Source organism: Rhipicephalus microplus, chromosome 5, assembly GCF_043290135.1.
Source record: "Rhipicephalus microplus isolate Deutch F79 chromosome 5, USDA_Rmic, whole genome shotgun sequence".
NCBI classification, from domain to species: Eukaryota; Metazoa; Arthropoda; class Arachnida; order Ixodida; family Ixodidae; genus Rhipicephalus; species Rhipicephalus microplus.
This window is the reverse complement of record NC_134704.1, coordinates 159,225,678-159,247,769: the sequence shown is the minus strand read 5'-3', so window position 1 is coordinate 159,247,769 and position 22,092 is coordinate 159,225,678. Positions and strand designations below refer to the sequence as shown.

Sequence of the window (22,092 nt, the reverse complement as noted above, 5' to 3'; positions counted from 1 at the left end):
TTATGGAAAAGATAGAGTCGAGATAGTTTTCGGCGATGTGATAGCAATGGAAGGTGTAGAATGTCTTTCATGTTAGTAACACTCGCAGTTCTTTGGTAATTGTTTAAAATGAAACGGACTGAGCGATTTTGTATTTTTTCTAGTAATTTTATGTGGTTCTGATATCCGGTGTCCCATACTGACGATGCATACTCAAGCTTCGGACGAATGAAAGTTGTGTACAGTAGTAGTTTTAATGAAGATGGCGCTTGAGGAAACTTCCGGCGAAAATATCCTAATGTGCTAGTGGCCTTGGTGGCTATGTAATCAATATGAGTTTTCCATGAAAGGTTATTGGTAATATGGACACCCAAGTATTTGTACGATGTTACGCATTCTAGTGGGATGTTATTAAGTGTGTAAGTAGGGGAAGTCACTTCAGCACTGGAAATCCTCATACTTTTGCATTTTCTAACGTTTAATTCCATACGCCATAATTGACACCATTTAGTTATGTTATTAAGATCTTCCTGAATTAGTGAAATGTCTGCGGCATCCGTCACCTTTCTATACAAGACGCAGTCATCTGCAAACAGGCATATTTTCGAAGAGACATTAGTAGGCAAATCATTAATATAGATTAGGAATAATAAGGGACCAAGCACAGACCCTTGCGGGACACCAGAATCAACAGGAATCAATGAGGAGTTAACGTCGTTAGCGGCTACAAACTGAACACGTGATGTTAGAAAGGCGCGAATCCAATTAATTACAGCTGTGTCGATGTTTAGAACGCTTAGTTTATGAAGTAGCAGTGCATGGTTCACTTTGTCGAATGCTTTAGAGAAGTCGAGAAATATACAATCTGTTAAAAAACCGCCATCTAGATTAGAGTGGAGAAAATGAGTGAAGGCTATGAGCTGAGTGTCACAGGAAAAGTTTTTGCGAAATCCATGCTGCGAAGCTGTGAAGAAGTTGTTATGTTCGAGAAAATTAACCAGATGTGTGTAAATTATATGCTCCATAACTTTGCAAGGCACTGATGTAAGAGAAATCGGTCTATAATTTTGTGGGTCATGGGATGGTCCTGATTTGTAAATAGGGATGACTCTGCCAGTTTTCCAGTCAAACGGTAAGGTACCCGAGTTGTAAGATTGCGAGTAAATATGTTCTAGTATGATTGAGCAATATTCGGCAGTGTTTTTTGATTTACCGTATTTGATTTACCGTATTTTTTTATTACCGTATTAGTAGTCTTTGATTTACCGTATTCTATTAGTTTTTTTCTTATGTTGCGCGTTGTTTGACAAAAATCTTCGCTCATTGCTATGTCAGTGCTCTTTAGCAAACCTCGTTTTGAAAAAACCAGCTCTCTCTTTTTAAATGTTTCAAATTTCGTTATAAGTGGTCGAGCTTTCGCTGAATCATAGCGTCCTATTCTGTGAGCGCGGCATATATCAGAACTTGTGACATCAATTTGGATAGTATTAGTCAGGAGGTTGATGATCTTTTTTTCCGATTCCGAAGAAGTTTCATCTGCGGCATCTGGAATTCCATAAAAGACAAGATTGTTTCTCCGCGATCGATCCTCTGCGTCATCAAGACGCGAATGCATATTACTAGTGTCTTTTTCAAGGCGCTCAACAGTGGTGCGTAGTTCTTTCATTTCATGCTGCCAGTGCTCGAAAACGGAGGTTTGGTTTTCAACTTTCGCCAGTCTGTCCTTTATTTCGTTCATTGATTCTGAAACTGACTGTTGTTGTTCTTTTAACACAGATACGGTGTCCAATATTGTTGTTTGCGCTGATTCCATTCTTTTTGTACGTTCGTTCAAATCCTTCATCGTTTTCACTAGTTCTGCTAAGTTGTCAGGACCTGGGTTGCTTTCTACATCCCCACAAAGAAGTAGTAGCAAAGAACAAAAAGGCAAGAGAACGGCTTGTGGGCACGGAAGCACAACAATAAAGGGTTCATCAGATCGGAAGCTACGACAAGGCAGTTTAGAAAGGTAACTAACCTGCAAGACGAAAAGACAGGTGCGTAAGCCTTTGGCTGTTCTTTCCATCGCGCTTCCGTGCCCACTGCAGTGATAGTGCTCGATGCTGGGTCTTATCCTATCCGGACGAGATGACGTTGATGTCGCAGCTGCGCACTGGTGGTGCTGCAGGTGGCGCTCGACGATGTTGGTCAGGTCCCAGCAAGCTGTTTCTGGCAGGTCTGGTGAAGGGGCAACAGCACAGATTCCGTCCGATAATGGAAGATCCGGGGAAGGGGCGGCTTCACGAATTCCGTCCGAGAGCGCGAAGCTTTCCCGTAGACCAGCCACTGGTACGCCGGCCGCGAAAACAGCGACGTACTGCAAGACGAAAAGACAGGTGCGTAAGCCTTTGGCTGTTCTTTCCATCGCGCTTCCGTGCCCACTGCAGTGATAGTGCTCGATGCTGGGTCTTATCCTATCCGGACGAGATGACGTTGATGTCGCAGCTGCGCACTGGTGGTGCTGCAGGTGGCGCTCGACGATGTTGGTCAGGTCCCAGCAAGCTGTTTCTGGCAGGTCTGGTGAAGGGGCAACAGCACAGATTCCGTCCGATAATGGAAGATCCGGGGAAGGGGCGGCTTCACGAATTCCGTCCGAGAGCGCGAAGCTTTCCCGTAGACCAGCCACTGGTACGCCGGCCGCGAAAACAGCGACGTACTGCAAGACGAAAAGACAGGTGCGTAAGCCTTTGGCTGTTCTTTCCATCGCGCTTCCGTGCCCACTTCATGATGCGCTTGCGGCTGTTTTGCTAGCTCCACATATAGCAAATTTAATGTCGCGTGACGTCAATGAATGACGAAATATATGACTGGTGCAAACATAATAATCCTGATTTGATTGATTTGTGGGGTTTAACGTCCCAAAACCACCATTTGATTATGAGAGACGCCGTAGTGGAGGGCTCCGGAAATTTTGACTACCTGGGGTTCTTAAACTTGCACCCAAATCTGAGTACACGGGCCTACAACATTTCCGCCTCCATCGGAAATGCAGCCGCCGCAGCCGGGATTCGGACCCAAAACATAATAATCCTGACACCCACATCATGTGAGAACATGACAACCTACCACGCTCATGGCGTGCTCGGGGCCGTTTCGCAAGCTCCACATATACTAAATTTGGTATCACGTGACGTGAATAGATGACGAAGTTAAACGACACATCCAAACACGATAATCATGACACGGAAGTCACGTACGGCATCGTTTACCTCCACCTCATCACGTAGTGGTGATTTTAAAATAACATATCAACATTTCTAATTCGTGCTTCGCATATCATCGATTCCCACTGTACGTAGGATCTGCCACTTTTTTTTCTGCTCTTGATGGATACCCTTAATTAAGCAAGTGTCGCTCTCATAGGGGCCACAACTTGGAGTGGTATGTAGGTTGCTTTAGGTAAGCTTAACCCACCTTTCTGTTAAGAGAGCAATAAAAATAGATTAAAAAGTGTGAAACATATGTTTAGAAAAATTTCGATTATTACGTATTTCAAATTGCCCCCATTTTGTTTCTTGGTGGCTCGTCTCCGGTGATAGAACATAAATCAGTGGCAGTCAGATTGTACATGTGCCGGCATCCCGTCATGTAAACTTGAAAACTGTCAAATATATCTTGGCACACAGAATGTATATTTATTAACTCCACCTACAAAAACAGCATTGCGATAAAGTTTAAAATTCGGAATCAAAATCGCCAGATCCCACGTACAGTGGGAATCGATGATATGCCAAGCACGAATGAGAAGGTTCATATGTCACTTTAAAATGAGCAAACGTTGCGAGGTGGAGTTAATTGATGCCGTACATGACTTCCGTGTCATGATTATCATGTTCGGCGTATCGTTTACCTTTGTCTTCTATTCACGTCACGTGATACCAAATTTAGTATCTGTGGAGCTAGCAAACTAACCGCGAGCGCATCATGAGGGGCCTAATATACTCTGACGCAACGTTGGCGCATGCGCTGGGCGGGCGCAGCGAGGCCACTCTAGCAAAACGCGAGCACTCTACAGTCTAGCGCCAGGTGCGACGGGCGCGACCAGCGTCCGTCGGCATGGCCCGACGGCAACCGGCGCGAAATGCGACATGCTGCATATCGTGCCGATGCGTTACCCTTACCGAGACAACACTTTGTTTCCCTCATTTCGTGACGGAGGAACGCCGGACGCGCTGAAACGCACATGCGTCAAAGCACGCAGGGTGGTGTGCGCCTGCGAGTAAATGGCAGGACCAGTGCCTGCCGTGGCAACGCCGGCGTGATGCAACGAAATGAACGTCGGAGAGCATGCGCACCGCGTCACGTCGAATAGTATTAGTGCGGTGACTGTGGCATCGAGTCATGTTCTCACATGACACGCATCTCATGATTATCATGTTTGCACCAGTCATATACCTTCGTCATCCATCGACGTCACGTAATACCAAATTTGGCATATGTGAAGCTAGCAAAACGGCCGAAGGGCATCATAAGTGTGGCATGTAGTCATGTTGTTACAAAATACACATGTAATGATTATCATGTTTGGATGTGACATTTACCTATGTCGTCCGTTCGCGCCGCGTAATGCCGAGTTTGATGCATGTGAACCTAGCGAAACGGCTGCAAGTGCATGATGAGCGTAGCATGTAGTAATGCTGTTACATAACACGCATGTCATGTTTATCATGTTTGCACCAGTATTATACCTTCGTCATCCATTCACGTCCCGTAATACCAAATTCGGCATACGTTAAGCTAGCAGAACGGCCGCCAGCACATCATGAGCGTGGAATGTAATCATGGGTTTACATGACATGACACGGCATCTTATGATTATCATGTTTGCACCAGTCACCTACCTTCGTCATTCCTTCAAGCACCGTTTTACCAAATTAGGTATGTGTGATGCTAGCGAAACGGCCGCGAGCTCATCATGAACGTGGCATGTAGTCATGGTGTTAAATGACACGCATTTCATGATTTTTATGATGGGGTCTGTTGCTTTTGTTCACCATGCAATCATGTCATACCATACAAGTTTTGCAACATGCTATGTGAACGAAACCACCGCAAGAGCTGCAGGAAAATGAAACGTAAATCATGACATTCATGACATACATGTGATGATTTTCTTGTTATGACTAATCAAATATGTTCTTTATACAGTCATGTTATGCCATACCAAGTGTGGTATTGATACCATTATCGGAACGGCCAGGAGAGCTAAAAGTCGTAGGCGGCTAGATAGATATATAAGTACGGTCTTAGTCGTCGAAGTTCGCTAAGAAATGCTAAGAACTAAATGAGGCATCCAATCATTGAACGAAATGAAGCGGCTCCTCACCACGAGCGCCTATGCGTACGTTGGATTTGTCACGCTGGTGTGCTGGACGCATCTGGCATGTGTAAGTATTGGGTTGCTACATATTTCGTTAACGTCGTACACGTAGCCACTTACATGTTACCCGCGCGTTTCCTCGAGTAGCGATAGCGGAAGTAGGCGTTACACACCTGAACATAAGAGGAGTTGCAGCTGCGCACTTGAGCTACCCCTTTGCAAGAACGCCATGTGATACGTGTCTAAATGGCTTGCAAACCACCAAGTTACAGGCCGGCCGCTAGTTTGCGTTTAATTGCGCCTGTATAAGCGATGCACTACATCCTGTTCCAGAATTTCCGTGCAGCACTGTGGAAGCCACAGGAATTCTCAACCAATGAGGAGGTCGAGCGCGTTTAAGTGTATCCTTCCGCGCCCTGTCGTCTGCTGTCGGCCAGCGCCAATGCAAAAGCGGCAAGAGTGTCTCGGTACACTGTGCAACTGCGTATTGAGGTGAGCTGTAATTGTGAAAACAGTAAATATTATCCTCGGCACCGTAAAAGCACGCGTCTTTGAAATACTTGCACGTAGACGTTTGAGGGATAGGTTTCATAGGCTCATGTTTCGGTTGAAAGCGACGCGCAAGCCAAATTGAGTATAAAAGCAACACGCTTCATCAGATATCGTATACGCATGCGTATGGGCAGGCAAAGTGCCACTGGCGTTCAATACGAAATGATAGCTCTATTCCCGGTGTTCACCGTGCTTATCGTGTCTCGCCGTGCTTATCGTGCTCCGCTACCCACTTGTACAGCGCACGCTTACTGACGTTGGTGAACGCAGTCATTCTCTTAATGAGAGAGTTCATGCTTACATTTCTGCCTCTCTGCTTACGCACTGTCCCGAACATATTTAGAGCCAACTGCTTCGCTCCCTTGTCGTAAAAGCTGATCCGGGAACGATACCGCACAGGTGAACCAGGCGCAGCCAATTTTTACAGGAGTGACCGAATCTGCCACCGCGAACTAATCACAACAAGGTTGGGTCCTCCGCGGCGCTGTGGACGCTCGAGCTGTGCGGACTACTATTAAACGTTTGGGCAGTGTTGTGCGGGTTCAAATCCCGGCTTCGGCAGCTGCATTTCCGATGGAGGCGGAAATGTTGTAGGCCCGTGTGCTCAGATTTGGGTGCACGTTAAAGAACCCCAGGTGGTCGAAATTTCCGGAGCCCTCAATGCGGCGTCTCTTATAATCATATGCTGGTTTTGGGATGTTAAACCCCGCAAATCAATCAATTAATCAATGTTTCCGTCCATCCATGCGTGAGCCTGTGTTGCCGTCCGTGCGTCCATCCGCCCGTCCGTGCGTGCGTCTGTTCGTCCATCCGCACGTTCATCTGTGCATCCGTCTCTGCTTTCGTCCATGCCTCCGCTCCTGCATCCGTCCATGCGTCCATCCGTCCGTGCAGCCAGCCATCCGTACGTCCATCCATGTATCTGTCTGTGTGTCCGTTCATCCACCTATTCAACACTCCAAGTACCACCATATAGCATCTTTTCATCATATATTCCTCATATAGAACCATCACCATCCAGCGGACATTCCAAGGACTGAACGAGAGGAGGCACACGCACCTTTTCTTACGGCTTGCACTTCGTGTCTACTTCCCACCTTTAACCACCTGCAGTTCATGGTATAGACTAGTTCACTGTATTCATGGCACTGCGGCCCAACGCTCACTAAACCTTCCTAAAACCTAGGAGGTTACGCCCTGCAAGTATAACGTAGCAGCGCTTTCTTGTCTTCTGTGCGTTGTTGAACAATAAAAATTTCGCAGCGTGCGCGTTAACTAAAAGCCGATTTCTCCTGTCTCTCATTCCCCTTTAGCAGCCATTGGCACGCACATTGAGCACTACCTTTTATTGATGAACAACGCACAGAAGAAATCTCTCACCAGCACCACCTTGGAGGTGAAATTGTTATACTCACCTGTAGGAGGCGAAATAATTAATCACGTCGCGTTTTTGATTCAAACATCCAGAGTGGATTTACGAACCTCTCTCGTCACTCGCGCTATTGCACTTTTTCATAGGGGCCCCATCGTTGGGACCAAGTTTCAATTCAAAAATCATCAAATTTGGTCCTATAGCAAGTACTTTTTCTTAAACATGCGCTGCGTCATCAATTTTTTGTAATAGTTTTTGCTCCAGCCGACTCGAGGTCAGCAGCAGCCTATCGCCATCATTATCTTCTTTTCAAAATGTACTGCGGCCAACGGTTGCGACGGCAGGTAATGGTTCGTGGTACGTTCTGAAGTGTCTCGGCCTGTTTTGTTTCGCTGTAAATATTTCGAGCCTCTACCGACCGACACACTCTTTTTCGTTCTGTTTATTTTGTCTCGTTCTAAGGCTTTCGTGAAGGGAATTCAAGTGAGTTCCGGGGAATGAAGCGACCGCTGAAGCTTTCATCGGATGAACACCCGTTGCAAGCATGGGCCGGTGTGTAGAAAGTACTTCAATTTTCTAGGGACCGTTGCTTGCTGGGCTAGTTGTTTCATTTCAACATATGTAGTTTTTTTTTTCAATGACTGCGTAGGGGTCACACAGTGGCAGCGCTTTGCAATATTAAATTTTTAAATTTTTTAACGTCTTAATCTGTCACCGGAGAAACGTGCGTTACTTGCGGGGTGGCTTCACGTGGGAACGAGTCGCTGACTCGTGAATTCTAAAATTCTATCGCCAGGTAACACCTACAAGGCCGTTGCGATGAAAAAAGGCAAATAAATAACTATCGCCTCCCAAGTGTCTCCGTAGCTTGCCCATATATAAGTGCAAAAAAACTATGAGTTGAAAGTTTACCGCAGTCTCGTTTGAGAAACATCACATAATTGTTGGTGTGGTTTTGCTATAGTGTGACAAAGAAAGTGTCACATAAATTAGAAATACTTCTTTTTCTGCCACAGCCTCCTGGCCCGCCTGACATGGAAGCAGCTGTGTACAATGGGCAAGGAACCTGCTACATGACATGCCTTGTGAAGAAGCAGCCCTGAGTGATGCACGTGTAATGAGGTACCACTACATATATGTATAAACTACTGTTGTTTACTAGTTAACTGAGTTTATTTGTTTACTTTGAAAACTCTTATGCACTGATATCTGGTGATATTACTTGTTTTTACAGAGTGGCATGCAACCACAAGATGACTACCCCCGAATGTCCACTCTTGAAGCTCGTTGAAACATATGAATGTCCACTACAACAGGTCATCTCGAACCTCAAACATGTAATGCTATATTTGTGAATGTTTTACCGCGCACATTATAGGGGGTGCTTTAGATTGGCTACAAGCATTGGCTGCCTACCGTGGCATGGAATCTACACTTAAATAACGTTGAAACTGTAACACTATTAGTTAGATTGTGTGGCACTGCTGAGGCCAAAAACACAGGTTTGATCCCAGCCACAGTGGCCATATTTTGATGTGGGTGAAATGCTAAACCGCTTGTGTGCTTAAGGGTTTGTTCGATTCGCCTGCACCACATGGTCCGTTTTACAAAGTGCTGCATTTCGCCATTATTTTCAGTGGTGCAGTGATGGCATCTTCTGAACCATGTCATTTATTTCAAAAAGCACAGGAGAAATGCAGCACCAAAACTAGTTCATATTTTTTTGTACCTCCTACACTGTACCTCCTGCACTGTACTTCATACACTGTGCAGCCGCATGCACAGCTTAACAAATAACACAGCATTAGAAGTTGGTACCGTACCCACCTCTACAAACGCGGCGTGTTTTGACAAGATGTTAGCACCTAGTTAAATTGAGCAAAAAAAAAAAAAACAAGGATTCCACATTGTTGGCACCTTGTCATTCACTTGTGATTCCGCACTGCTGAACTCAGGCTGCACAAGTTTTGAACTTCTCAAGCACAGCTGTGAACTAGTTGTGATTGGTGCAGGTGAATTAAACTGACCCTTAAAAGATGAAAGCTTAAAAATATGGAAAATATAAGAACATGGATTGTCAGAGCAAATGTTTCGACAAGCAGTCTTGTCTCCCCTGAGGTTACGATGTCTTATGTTTTAACCCCTGGAAGCCAGAATCAATCTAATTTTGCCCACTACTGTACAACTCACAATGAATTCACAGTTGGCATGCGAATTATCAGAAACTATTATTTGCATTGCTAAATGAACACCCCTGCAGAGAGGGGCATTAAGAGGCTTTCCGACATTTAGTTGTGCTTGTGGCAGTTTACGAACAACACCCAGAACTGTTTTGTCTTAATTAACTGTGTTTAGATCATACAAGTTTACAAAAAGACATGCCAAAGCTCATAAGGCTGCACTCAATTGCTTTAGCTTTGCACATATATTGAATAATTAATAAATCATAAAGGTGATAAGCACTTGCAGCACAGATTTCTCAAAGATGTGAATGCTGTCGTGAAGAGCAAGATTGTGTTAATTAGATGTGGTACTGTTTTTTTCCATACAGCCGAGAAACGTCCCAGATTTAGTTCAGCACATCAGCTTCCGTTTAAATTAGATTGTCATAACTATAATGTCTATCACTATGAAGTGAAATTGTTTGCACTACCGTCACGAAAAAATCTAGGAAATCACAAAGGTAGTTGAAAGATACATGATCTTGACATGCATAGCCACACTGCAAGATAGTACGTATTTCAAGTCCTCACCTCTAAAACTAGGTGGGAGAAAATAACTTCCGCTTTCAAGCACAAGTATACTGAGAAAGTAAACACAATAACAAGTGTGTAATAAAGGTGACTTTTATTGCTCCAGCATTTGGGCAGATTCACATCATGTACCACCAATTGATTTCAGGAGTGCTTGCTTCCTAGAGAGTGCTCAAGTTCTATCGATATGTCTATGCAAAAAAGAGGTTGTGCTCAGTGCTGAGCACAACCTTGTTGCACTGTAAGAGCACCAAAAAAGATGTACAAACTACAAAATTGTACACTGCAAGCCTAAACCTTATTTTATCATAATTGGGTCTTTTCGATCTGTAAGCGCACACCTCATAACTGTTCTTTTACCATACATCTTCGCTGCATACTCGGCAGACCAGTCATTACCTGCGACGAGAAATTTTTGCTCTAGTAACGGTGTAACTCAACTCTAACAATAAATGTAGCAAGCCTGAAGTATTTTAGGCCCATCGCCTAAATACATATTACCTATGATATGGGCTCACGGCTGAGCATTAAAACTAGTGCCTACCCTGTCGACACGACACGACGTCTATGTAGAGCACCAACGTCACTGCATTGCCGTGTACGTAGGGCCCTTCATACGCTCTGGTCATGCGCTCATTCTCTGGGCGTGTGCCGGTTGAGGGGAGGGGGAGCAGCGTTCATCTTGAAAATTTACCCAATTCCGCGGCGCGTATACACCTTTTCACAAGAAGGAAAAAAACACCGCCATGATTGGCTGTGTGCGGGAGTACAAGGGCCAAGGGCGCAGCGTTGCCAGTGCATTTTCGAGGGGACGCGCCAATTTGCACAGCCCAAGGAGGGCTATGGCGGCGCCCAGGGAGGCGTTTATGAAAAGGTGAATAGCGGTTCAAATTTTGGCAGACGTGATCATGAACGCCTCGTCTACGCATTGCGCTTCTCAGCTCAAAATTGTCAAACCTGGTGAGCGGCCTTTTAAGAGCTGAGCGTTTTCCTCGCACACCCAACGAGTGGGGGGATTAGAAAAGGTAGGTAACGATTCAGAGTACTAGGTACTCTACTATGGGAGAGCTTAAAGCCGTCCCGTGGGCCTCACACAAAGTCGGCTGGTCACGTATAGTTTGGCACAAGGAGTAAGAGGTAAAAAGCGCTGCGTCACACTTTTCACAATGTATCACAAGCTATTTTTCAGATGACAATCAACACAGCACTCAGGCTTGAGATAGCCTCACGGTTAGAATTTTTTATAATTTCAGTCTAAGAAATATTATCAACGAATTGATTAACGGTATCTAAGGGGCATGCTGACCGCTGTGCCCAACCTTTATCGAGGAGTGGGCAAGGCTAAACAAGAAACTAAAATAAATTGGTCACTCGCACCTACATTTCGGCAAAGGTCGAGCTGAGGATAACTGAAAACGCGCGGACCTCGTGTTTTATGTCCCAAAAGCATTTTGAGCGCAGTCGTGTTTCACCCATTGAAAATTGATGCCCTCATTCCAAGCGCATAATCTTTCAGCGCCTACCTGACAGTCATTGATTCTTTAATTGTCCTCGGTGCGTACAGGCAGACGCTCAGCCGTGAGCAAAGCAAGCAGTGGCCAGTTACTTGGTCACGTATATTTTAGCCATACATGTGTCTGCGAGTGACGTAGTCATAGCTCATGTGAACCCCTAATCAACAATAAAAAATCAATGAAAAACACGTCAATGTTGTTCGGACTGCGTGATTTCGAATCCGCTATAACTAGTGTAGAGTCCCAGTATCTAACCACTGCGCGACAGTTGCATACATCTTCGATGCTACTAGAATATTCCGCCTAAGGGCCAAGCTTATGTTGTCAAAAATGCGCCAAGCGTTTTTTACAAGCTGATGGTCCTCGAAGATTGTTTTTTTTTGTCGTCTCGAAAGGTTGCCCCATGAGTTCTGTTAAGGCCCCTAGTCTACAACAGTTTGGCGAAATAGTCGAGCTTCTACTGCTGCTGAAGGAGGCTGAACATTATTTCCAGAGGGTACCTACCAGGGAAATTGGCCCACGCTCCCACAGACCAGGCGTTTGGCAAAACGAAGTCCATAGTAGGTTGGGAAGGCATCCACGCTGTGCAAAATTGGTACCATCGGACTAGATCTAAAAATTAGGTTATCCCTTTTTTGCCTGTGTCCAGTAATCCGACTTCCGCATCACTGGTCACAAACGATGCAATCGTTTGGCTACCCTATTCGATGACAAAGTGAATGCAAGAAGCAGCATTCTTTTTATTGTGCTGTCCTTGGGAGGAAGTTTCTTGATGTCTTGAGCAATTTATCTGCACGTGGTGTTCAGTAGTTGGTCCCGGCATGTGGACTGATGTGGCTTCCATGTTTGGTATGTCGAGTGGATTCACTGTCTGTTTGAGGGGGTGGGGGAGTGATTTTAAAAGAAAAGAAGAGAAAAGTTGTCTCTCAGGGGGAGGATACCTCAACAGTAGCTCTCGAGAGATTGGGGTAGAGAAGGATATAAAAGTATAGGATTAAAAGGTAGAGAAATAGAGAAAGGGGAAGGAGAGAGCGAGGCGGTGGGACAGGGAGCGATGGAAGTAAGGAGAAGACAGGAAAGAAGGACATGGTTGCAGAAGTCCGAATACGGGGCACCACTGGCGAGAGCTCTTGTCGGCGACAAAAGATGGTGGTAATCCAGTCGGCCAGAGCTACGCTGTCGTCGGAGATCGTGAGGGCACAACCGGTCCGCACGGAATCCAGCGAGCGAGTCTCTCACTGTTCGACGGTATTAAAGTGCAACCTGCAATTTTAAGAAACTGATGATGCTGTGACCAGCTATCTACACGAGTTTTTGGCTACCGATATGCATGAACGCCACATCAGAGCCGAGAGTGGCAAGTGTAGAAGACAGAAACTCGAACTGCAGCAATACGCGTCGCGCGATGATATAGCAGTTAACGGAGGGCCTGCCGTCATTAAACTAACAAGCGGTGAAGTGCGCCAGCCTTTGTGCATGTATAATCGAAGATTCCATGGTCGTAGCAGCCACTGAGTAAGTTACAGAACTAGCTCTGATGTTCGCATTGAGCACATAATCACTTCCAAAGGTTCTAAAATTATCCAGATAGATCCATCGTTCAAGTGCACTCCGCACAAAACAAAAAAAAGTGGATGTGTCACTATTTTGTTACTTATTCACACATATGTGTCTACCAGTACTGCAAAAGAAGGAAAGTCACGCACTGAACAGTGCTGGTGTTACAAATTTTCGCTCTTGCCAAATATCTGAAAATTTAGATCCAACGGCTGAAATATTCAGAATAATCTCGATTTCAGGCATATTTTAACAAATGTGGTGGGATTAGAAGAGTGAGAAGTGTAAAAAAAATTTTATATAGAATATAAAATTCTAGCTGTAATATTGACTATGATAACAGTTCTTCGAACAGGCAAAAAATCAATGGGGAGGAGAGCAAGGCAAATTTTATTTATGATTTGTCCTCAGGAGCCAATTACCTTCAAGAGGGCCGGTCGGCTGCGGGCCGCACTCAGGTTGGGACAGGAAGGGCATGCACCTCCTTTAAACTGCGTGGACCCCCTGGTCAGCCCGTGTTTTGTACCTACTAATCCGAGCTGTTGATTGCCGTACTCCGGGTGTCCTTTAGGCTTAGAGGCTCGCCTATGAGTCGCACCGTGTATCACCAGAGCATAAGTGATAACGTGCATCGTCTGATATCGCAATGAGGGTGGTGAGGCTTTATGCTGTCAATAATCTTACTGTATGTAAACTACGGGCGACGGGAATGTACCGGTTTGCAGCAATAATAAGGTAATTGAAGGGGCCCTCGAGAGTTGCAGGTACGGGAGTGGGGACCTATAAGCCTGGAAAATTAAGAGTGTTGAAATGTTTTGGTAAAGGTGAGAAGATTATCAAGCTGCTGAATGCCTTGCCCCTAATTAGAAGCAGCCCACCACAGTGGAAGGCTAACTCCGTGCCTAAAGATTTTTGAAGAAACAGTAGGCATAACATAAGTTACAAAAGGTCATTCGAGCAAATATATGCAGCTGTTAGCATCACATTAAAAGTAGCCCTTAATTTTGCTACAGAAGTTGGAGGTGCACTTTTGGCATTGCGTGATATAGTCTTTTGTTTACAAACAATTCATCGTTGTTTTTCGGAAGATCGACAAAGGAGAATGTAACGCCGACAAGGTTCGTAATAAAACTTAAGTACTCATGTGAAATCGATGTCAATAAAGTCGGCGGTCTAATCGCCTGCTATGACGCTAGATCATTTTCATCATGTAAGAGTGTTAGAGAATTGTTATTTAGAAATCACTTATAACAAAACGGTTGTATTAATAGGCGATGGCAAGTAAATTCATTCTCCTGAACCAACATAGAGAGCTGGCATAATTAGGTTGATTAGGAGTGACCGTTGCTGGTGTAGTTTTCAAGGGAGTATGAAAAGCCAGCTTTCAATAGGGTTATTTTTTCAGGACTAGTGAGCAGGAAACGGAGCCGAATTCAGACTCTAGGGCCGTCTTGTTCGGAACCAGAGATCTTTATCACCATCCACTGCGTCATAAGTGAAACCGCCGCCTTGGTTAGTAGCTTCGCAGTATAGCTGCAGACTGAAGGCCGATATTTTGTTGGTGTATTCATGTCAGATGTACTTGCCCAGCACTAAATCCGGGTACGCAATCTAGCTCTGGAGAAGGAGTGAATAACCGGATTTAATCACTAGCGAGGCAACACATAAGTCATTTCTACACAATTCCAACATCACGTGGATTTTTTAAAATGTGGTTTGAGCGTTCTGGGGCCCAACGATTAGAAAAAATGAACTTGTTGTATGCAAGGTTGATACTCGCACGCCATCGCTGCTTGACATAGAGGTAGAAACTCAGCCAAGATTTTGCACAGGCCACACAAAAATGGATAATATTATGTGATGAAAAAACTAGGGAAGGGGCGAAGGAGAGTGAAGATCAGTGAATTTGAAGTTACAGAATCCAAATGAAGTAGGTTTTATGGCATGGAGACGCGATCTCTTCAATCTTATTCACCGCTTGTTCACAGGATAATTTCAGGTCCCCAGAGTGGGAAGACTTAGGGATAAGAGTTGATCACAAGTGATTAATTTAACCTACGATTTGCTCATGAGAATGAGAGAGAGAGTTACACGCGCAGAGAGGCAGGGGCGTTAACAGGGGCGTACAGAACATTTGCATTGATGAGTCAGGAGACGAATGACAACTTATGATTACCGAATCAGAGACAGAAAGCAGAAGTGTCTAAAACTATATGCATAAAGCTAATGTGAAATAACTTAGGTAGAGAACAGCGCTTTGCGATAGGTATATAGCGACGCGTTGGAAGTTGTAAAGAAATATTGATTGATATGTGGGGTTTCATGTCCCAAAACCACCATATTGATACAAAACAGCCGCTAAACACGGCGGCATGAAACAGGAGGACGAAGAGGGTCTTTCCGTTGGATGCTGGTCTGACGCCATCTTGCTCTTTAGGTTCTCTGCACTGTAAATAGCTCATTAAACAAATTACTCGTAACATTATTGGTGGAGGTGGATGACCCCCGTACCTCGATGGAGACGCGCAGCGGTCGCACCATCGGCGACCTTTCGACTGCTTCGACTGCTGGTACTTCCTCTACGCCGCACTCATCAGTCCAAGCCACCACCTACGTCACACTACCGCACCTTCGGGATCCCGGCACTTTCTCCGGTGATGGTATGATCGATCTCGACACTTGGCTGAAGTGGTACGACCGCGTAAGTGCTACTCACCGATGGGATCCCATGCTCATGCTCGCCAACGTGCTTTTCTACCTGGACGGCACTCCCCGAACATGGTTTGTAAGCCGCGAAGCCGACATAACGAGCTGGAATCTCTTCAAAGAAAAGATACGTGACCTGTTTGGCGATTCATCTGGTCATCAGCTCGCTGCGAAGAAGACTTTTGCCACACGGGCCCAGTCTTCTACCGAATCGCACGTCTCTTACATTCTTGACGTCTTGGCCCTTTGTTCCAAGGCCGACCAGTCCATGTCGGAAGACGAAAAGGTTAACCACGTCTTGAAAGGCATTGCTGACGATGCTTTAAACCTGCTGGTTTTTAAAAACGTCTCGAGCATCGACACAATCCTTAAAGAATGCCGACGTCTCGAACAAGCTAAAGCCCGCCGCGTAGCCCAAAGCATCGTGCGCCTTCCGAACACAGCGGCCACTTCTTCGTGTGACGACGCCTTCCACCAGGCCCCTCGATGTGACAACCTTACACGCATCATTCGTCGAGAGGTCGAGGCAGCCCAACCAGTAGCCACGCCATTACCGACGCCTGCGCCTTCCCCGACCACGATCTCTTTAATACAAGCGGTCGTTCGTCAAGAGTTATCGAATGTCGGCCTACATCCTGTTCCTACCGTATACTCTGCTGAGCCTTCTTATTGTGCCCCTTCTGCACCTCTTATACCACGCAATCCGTCCGAATGGCGTACTCTTGATGACAGGCCCATATGTTTAACTGTCGACGCGTTGGTCATATCTCTCGTCAATGCCGCAGCCGCTGGGCTACACCGTCCCATTATGCACCTCAGTATCACACCACTTCTGCTCGCCAGGCGTCCCCACCACTTTCTCCATCAATGCCGACCACATTTTCCGCTCCTACAGCACCTCTGAGCAGGCCTCGCTACGACTGGTCACCGTCCCCTGCTCGTCGTCAGTCCCGGTCGACCCCACAACGCCAAGCTGCCTCCCCGACCTATTCGCAGCATCTCCGACCGGAAAACTAGGCCGTGCAGCTTCTGGAGGTGGAGCTGCGTTGACGACCTTCGTAAGGAATCCTCGATTAACATTAACAATGAATCGGAACCTTTTGGACGTTACTGTCGACAATGTTCGTGTCAGTGCATTGATAGACACTGGCGCGCATGTGTCCATTATGAGTGCTAACCTTCGCCGCCGACTTAAAAAAGTTTTCACGCCCGCCCTCAACCGAGCTGTACGAGTCGCCGATGGAGGAACTGCCGCAATTCTTGGCATGTGCTCTGCGCGAGTATCTATTGGGGAGAGAAGCACCGTCGTTCTTTTCGCCGTTATCGAACATTGCCCTCATGACCTCACACTCGGTATGGATTTTCTAGCCACGCACTCTGCCCTCATAGACTGTTCAGCTGGCTCTCTCCACCTCGATTTACCCCTCTTTTCCGACCCGACCAGCCCACCGCAAACCAGCCTCGGCGGCATTGATTTCACGCGCCTCCCTCCTAACTCTGTCACACATGTCGACTTATCCTCCGCGCCGCCAGTACCTGATGGTGATTACATGGTGGCCCCGATTCCTGCAGTTATGCTTACGCATGAGGTTGCTGTGCCGCATATGATTCTGATGATTAAGAGAAACCGCACCTTCCTTCCACTGGTCAACTTTTCACTCACCACCCAAGTTCTGCCACAGGGTATCTTCATGGCCAAAATTACTGCTCTCCAAGAAGACCATGTCGAGCCCTTCAGAGTTGACTATTGCTGCAGCTCAGTCAGTGGTTCCACTTCAATACGTTCTTGGGGCGCCGACATCGAGCGAATGGTGTCATCGGACCTCACGTCTGAGCAAGCTGCAGCGCTTTGCCACGTTCTTGAGGGCTATCGTAGCATTTTCGACTTTGCCAGCAACTCTTTGGGCCAAACGACCATTGTCACCCATCGCATAAATACTGGCCATGCAACCCCCATTCACCGACGCCCCTACCGTGTGTCGGCGTCGGAGGGTGCAATATTACAACATGAAGTCGGCAAAATCCTTGCGAAAAATATTATAGAGCCTTCATGCAGCCCCTGGTCTTGTCCCGTCGTCCTTGCTAAAAAGAAAGATGGAACATGGCGCTTTTGTGTCGATTACCGTCACCTTAACAAAATTATCAAAAAAGACGTTTATCCTTTACCTCGCATCGACGACGCTCTCGACTGCCTGTACGGTGCCACTTATTTTTCAACTATTGACCTTCGATCAGGGTACTGGCAGATAGCCGTCGACGAGATGGACCGCGAGAAGACCGCATTCAACACTCCTGATGGTCTTTATCAGTTTAAGGTGATGCCCTTTGGACTCTGCAATGCACCAGCCACAATTGAAAGAATGATGGACTCATTGCTCCAAGGGCTGAAATGGCCGCCCCTCTTGTATTACCTTGACGATGTTATTGTCTTTTAGCCCACATTCGACTCGCATCTTGATCGTTTGTGAGCTATTCTGGACGTTTTTCGTCGAGCCGGACTCCAGCTTAATGCCTCCAAGTGCCGCTTCGCTCGTCGTCAAACTTCCGTGCTTGGTCACCTTGTCGATGCTCAAGGCGTGCGTCCAGACCCAGAGAAAATTCGCGCAGTCAAGAACTTTCCCGTTCCGAAGACCACAAAGGATGTCCGCAGTTTTGTGGGGTTGTGCTCATATTTCAAACGCTTTGTTGAGGACTTTGCGACCATTGCACGCCCACTCACAGACCTCTTGAAGAAAGACGCCTCGTTTACCTGGGGCCATGACCAAGCGTCATCGTTTTCGCAACTTACGACATTGCTTACAACGCCACCAATCTTGGCTCACTTTGATTCATTAGCCCCAACCGAGGTTCACACCGACGCCAGTGGACACGGCATAGGAGCTGTGCTATTGCAGCAACAACGCGGACACGACCATGTTATAGCCTACACAAGTCGACTGCTATCTCCAGCAGAGCGCAACTATTCCATCACGGAGCGCGAGTGCCTTGCCCTTGTATGGGCAGTCGCCAAGCCAAGTTTTGCCCATACCTGTACGGGCGCTCATTCCGTGTTGTCACGGATCATCACGCGCTCTGCTGGCTAGACTCCCTGAAGGACCCCACGGGACGTCTCGCTCGTTGGGCTCTACGCCTTCAAGAGCACACGTTCTCTGTAATGTACAAAACAGGGCGATTACATCAGGATGCGGAATGTTTATCCCGCTACCCTGTTGACGAAGCAACCGATACTGACGCTATCACGGACGTTTTTTCCGTGTCGCAGCTGTTAAACATTGGCGAAGAGCAACGTCAGGATGCTTCTTTACGAGCCATCATTGACAAACTGGAGTCAACGCCTCGCGACCCGTCCCTACGAATGTTTTTGGTGAAAGACGGGATCCTATATCGCCGCAACCTTGATTCCTTTGGATCAGACTTACTTCCTGTCATCCCAGCGCACCTGCGTTCCACTGTCCTGCATCAACTTCATGACGCTACCATGACGGGCCATTTGGGCGTTTCTCGCACATACTATCGGGTACGACGTCGTTTTTTTTGGCCTGGACTTGCCCGCTCTGTTCGACGCTATGTCGCCGCTTGTGAACCCTGTCAGCGTCGCAAAACGCCGTCTGCCCTCCCAGCCGGCTACCTTCAGCCGATCGGCGTTCCCAACGAGCCTTTCTTTCGAGTTGGTCTCGACCTGTTGGGCCCTTTTTCACTCTCCACAACCGGAAATAAATGAATTGCTGTTGCCGCGGACTACGCGACGCGGTACGCAATCACACGAGCACTCCCGACCAGCTGTGCTACCGACGTTGCGAACTTTCTCCTGTACGACTTAATATTAGTGCACGGTGCTCCCCGTCAACTTCTCACCGACCGTGGCCGCACGTTCTTATCAGCTGTCGTTCATGAAATCCTGAGGTCTTGCCATACCAAGCACAAATTTACTACTTCGTACCATCCCCAGTCAAATGGCCTCACAGAGCACCTTAACAGGACCCTAACCGATATGCTTGCCAAATACGTTGCGCCAGACCACCATGATCGGGACATTCATTTGCCGTATGTGACGTCCGCCTACAACTTATCTCGTCACAACACTGCCGGATATTCGCTCTTCTATCTACTATATGGCCGGGACCCAACTCTACTTTTAGACACGTTACTACCTGCGGCCACTGAATCTGCTGGTGAAGCCATTGCCCGCGCCGACCACGCGCGCCAAGTCGCCCGTAACCGTCTACAGGCTTCGCAGGCGCGCCAACAACAGCTCTACAATTCTCACCATAGGGACGTGCACTTTTTTCCGGGTTCTCTCGTGCTCCTCTGGTCACCTACTCGGCGTGTGGGACTGTCGGAAAAAATAATGTCGCCCTACACTGGACCATTCCGTATCGTTCGCCAAGTGACAGACGTCACGTACGAGATTGTTCCAACCGATCCAACAAAGTCATCGTCAGCGCCGAGCGACACCATTCACGTGGCTCGGCTAAAGCTCTATTACCCCCCTTCGACATCATCTGCGTAAATTTAGCACTGGGACGGTGCTTCTACCACCGAGGGTTATGATACAAAACAGCCGCTAAACACGGCTGCATGAAAGAGGAGGACGAAGTAGGTCTTTCCGTTGGATGCTGGTCTGACGTCATCTTGCTCGTTGGGTTCTCTGCGCTGTAAATAGCTCATTAAACAAGTTACTCATAACAAAATGATTATCAGAGACGCCATGGTGGAGGACTTCGAAAATATATATCACCTGCGGTTGTAAAAAATATGTCTACTTAGCACAGGTGGTAACCGTGGAGCCGAACCATCAGAGTGCAATAACTAGAAGAGAAAAAAACGGGGAGGAGTGCAATTGACAAGTATTCTCAAAACGTGAATGGAAGTCTGACATTATCTTTCAAGTGGAATGTATATAACAGCTGAATCTCACCGGTACTTACGGAGCAGACTATGATCACAAGAGATTGAAAGAGAGCACAGTTTATCATAAACAAATATGGGCTAAGAATATGATACTTGGAATAAAAAAGAAGGAATTGGCACGCCCCAGCACGTAAAGCGTACTGAATAACCACTGGTCGTTGCTTCATCAGTGAAGGCAGATGCATGAGAGGGAGACAGAAAATTAAGTGGGCCAATATATTAGATGATTCATTGATATGCGGAGTTTAAAATCTCAAAACTACCATATGATTTTGAGAGGCGCCATTGTGAAGGGCAACGGATACCTAAATCTCCTAGGCTTCTTTAACTTGCACCTAAATTTCAGCACATGTGGCTACAACACTTCCGCCTCCATCAGAAGTGCAACCGCCACAGCCGGGATTTGATCGTGTGACCTGCGGGTCAGCAGCCGAGTACCTTAGCCACTACACCACCGCGGCGGGGCATGGGCCGGTAGATAAGGGGTTGGCAATTGTAACGTGGCCGCTGTTGCGACTCCGGGTCCGGCGGGTCTCAGTTTGGTAGCGGGCCCCCGTCCTAGGACCCATCGTTCGAACAAGTCAGATGAGGCGCTCGTAAAAACGACCACAATTTATTTACATGGTTAGTAACTGAGAATTAGAAAGGAGGTGATCAAGTGATCACCACTGTACATGAGAGCTGTTGAACTGTAGAACTTCAAGTACACGAAAGTCTTCGGCTGATATAGCGCCTCGTTGCCAACCCTGGGCGCAATGTCCGTGGCTTGCGCCAATTGGGCGCTCCATATTCTAGGTGCTCTACCCACGAAGGAGAAGAAAAACACCACACAATGCATGCGGAGAGAGCACAGTCTGCACGATGCCCAAATAGAGCCACAAACGCGCTGCACCGACGTTTTTGCACACGTCACCAAGTTTCGCGCACGTTCGATGATATTGGCTTCCAAGATTCTTCTGACAGCTTGGTCAGGTTCGAAAAACCGGCTGCCAGTACACGTGTCAAACTTGCGTGACTGTTTGGGTAGGACAATGTAGTGGTGGGCCAGCATATCGTCAAAGTATGCCACCCCATTCAGCCGATCCTATGGAAAAAGGGGGAAGGAGGAGTGGTCGACTCATTCCTCGTCGTCGAGGCTGGCTCCCGCAAGGGCTGCAGGACATAGTGCCTTTTCCTTCCCTTTAAGCCCACATTCCATGCCTTGTTTGCTAGAAGCAGGGGCTTAGCTGTGAATATCCAAGACTCCGCTTCTCCTCGCAAGATGCAGCCACAACCAGTTTGGCTTTACCCTTCAGCCTCAACTGCAAACACGATGCTGGTTCCGAGATTTACAGATCCTTGGTGACCTCGAAAATGGCGTAGCTGCCTCCTTGTCGGCCTCGAAAGCCT

The 22,092-nt window shown here is 46.9% G+C and overlaps 1 long non-coding RNA gene across 1 annotated transcript; it reads left to right on the top strand.

Annotated features, from left to right (window-relative positions):
* Positions 1-1,238: 1,238 nt before the first annotated feature.
* Positions 1,239-2,693, top strand: LOC119170183 (uncharacterized). The gene is made up of 2 exons (XR_012895466.1): positions 1,239-2,354; positions 2,486-2,693. It is a non-coding gene; the product is annotated as an uncharacterized LOC119170183 (long non-coding RNA).
* The last annotated feature ends 19,399 nt before the right edge of the window (positions 2,694-22,092 follow it).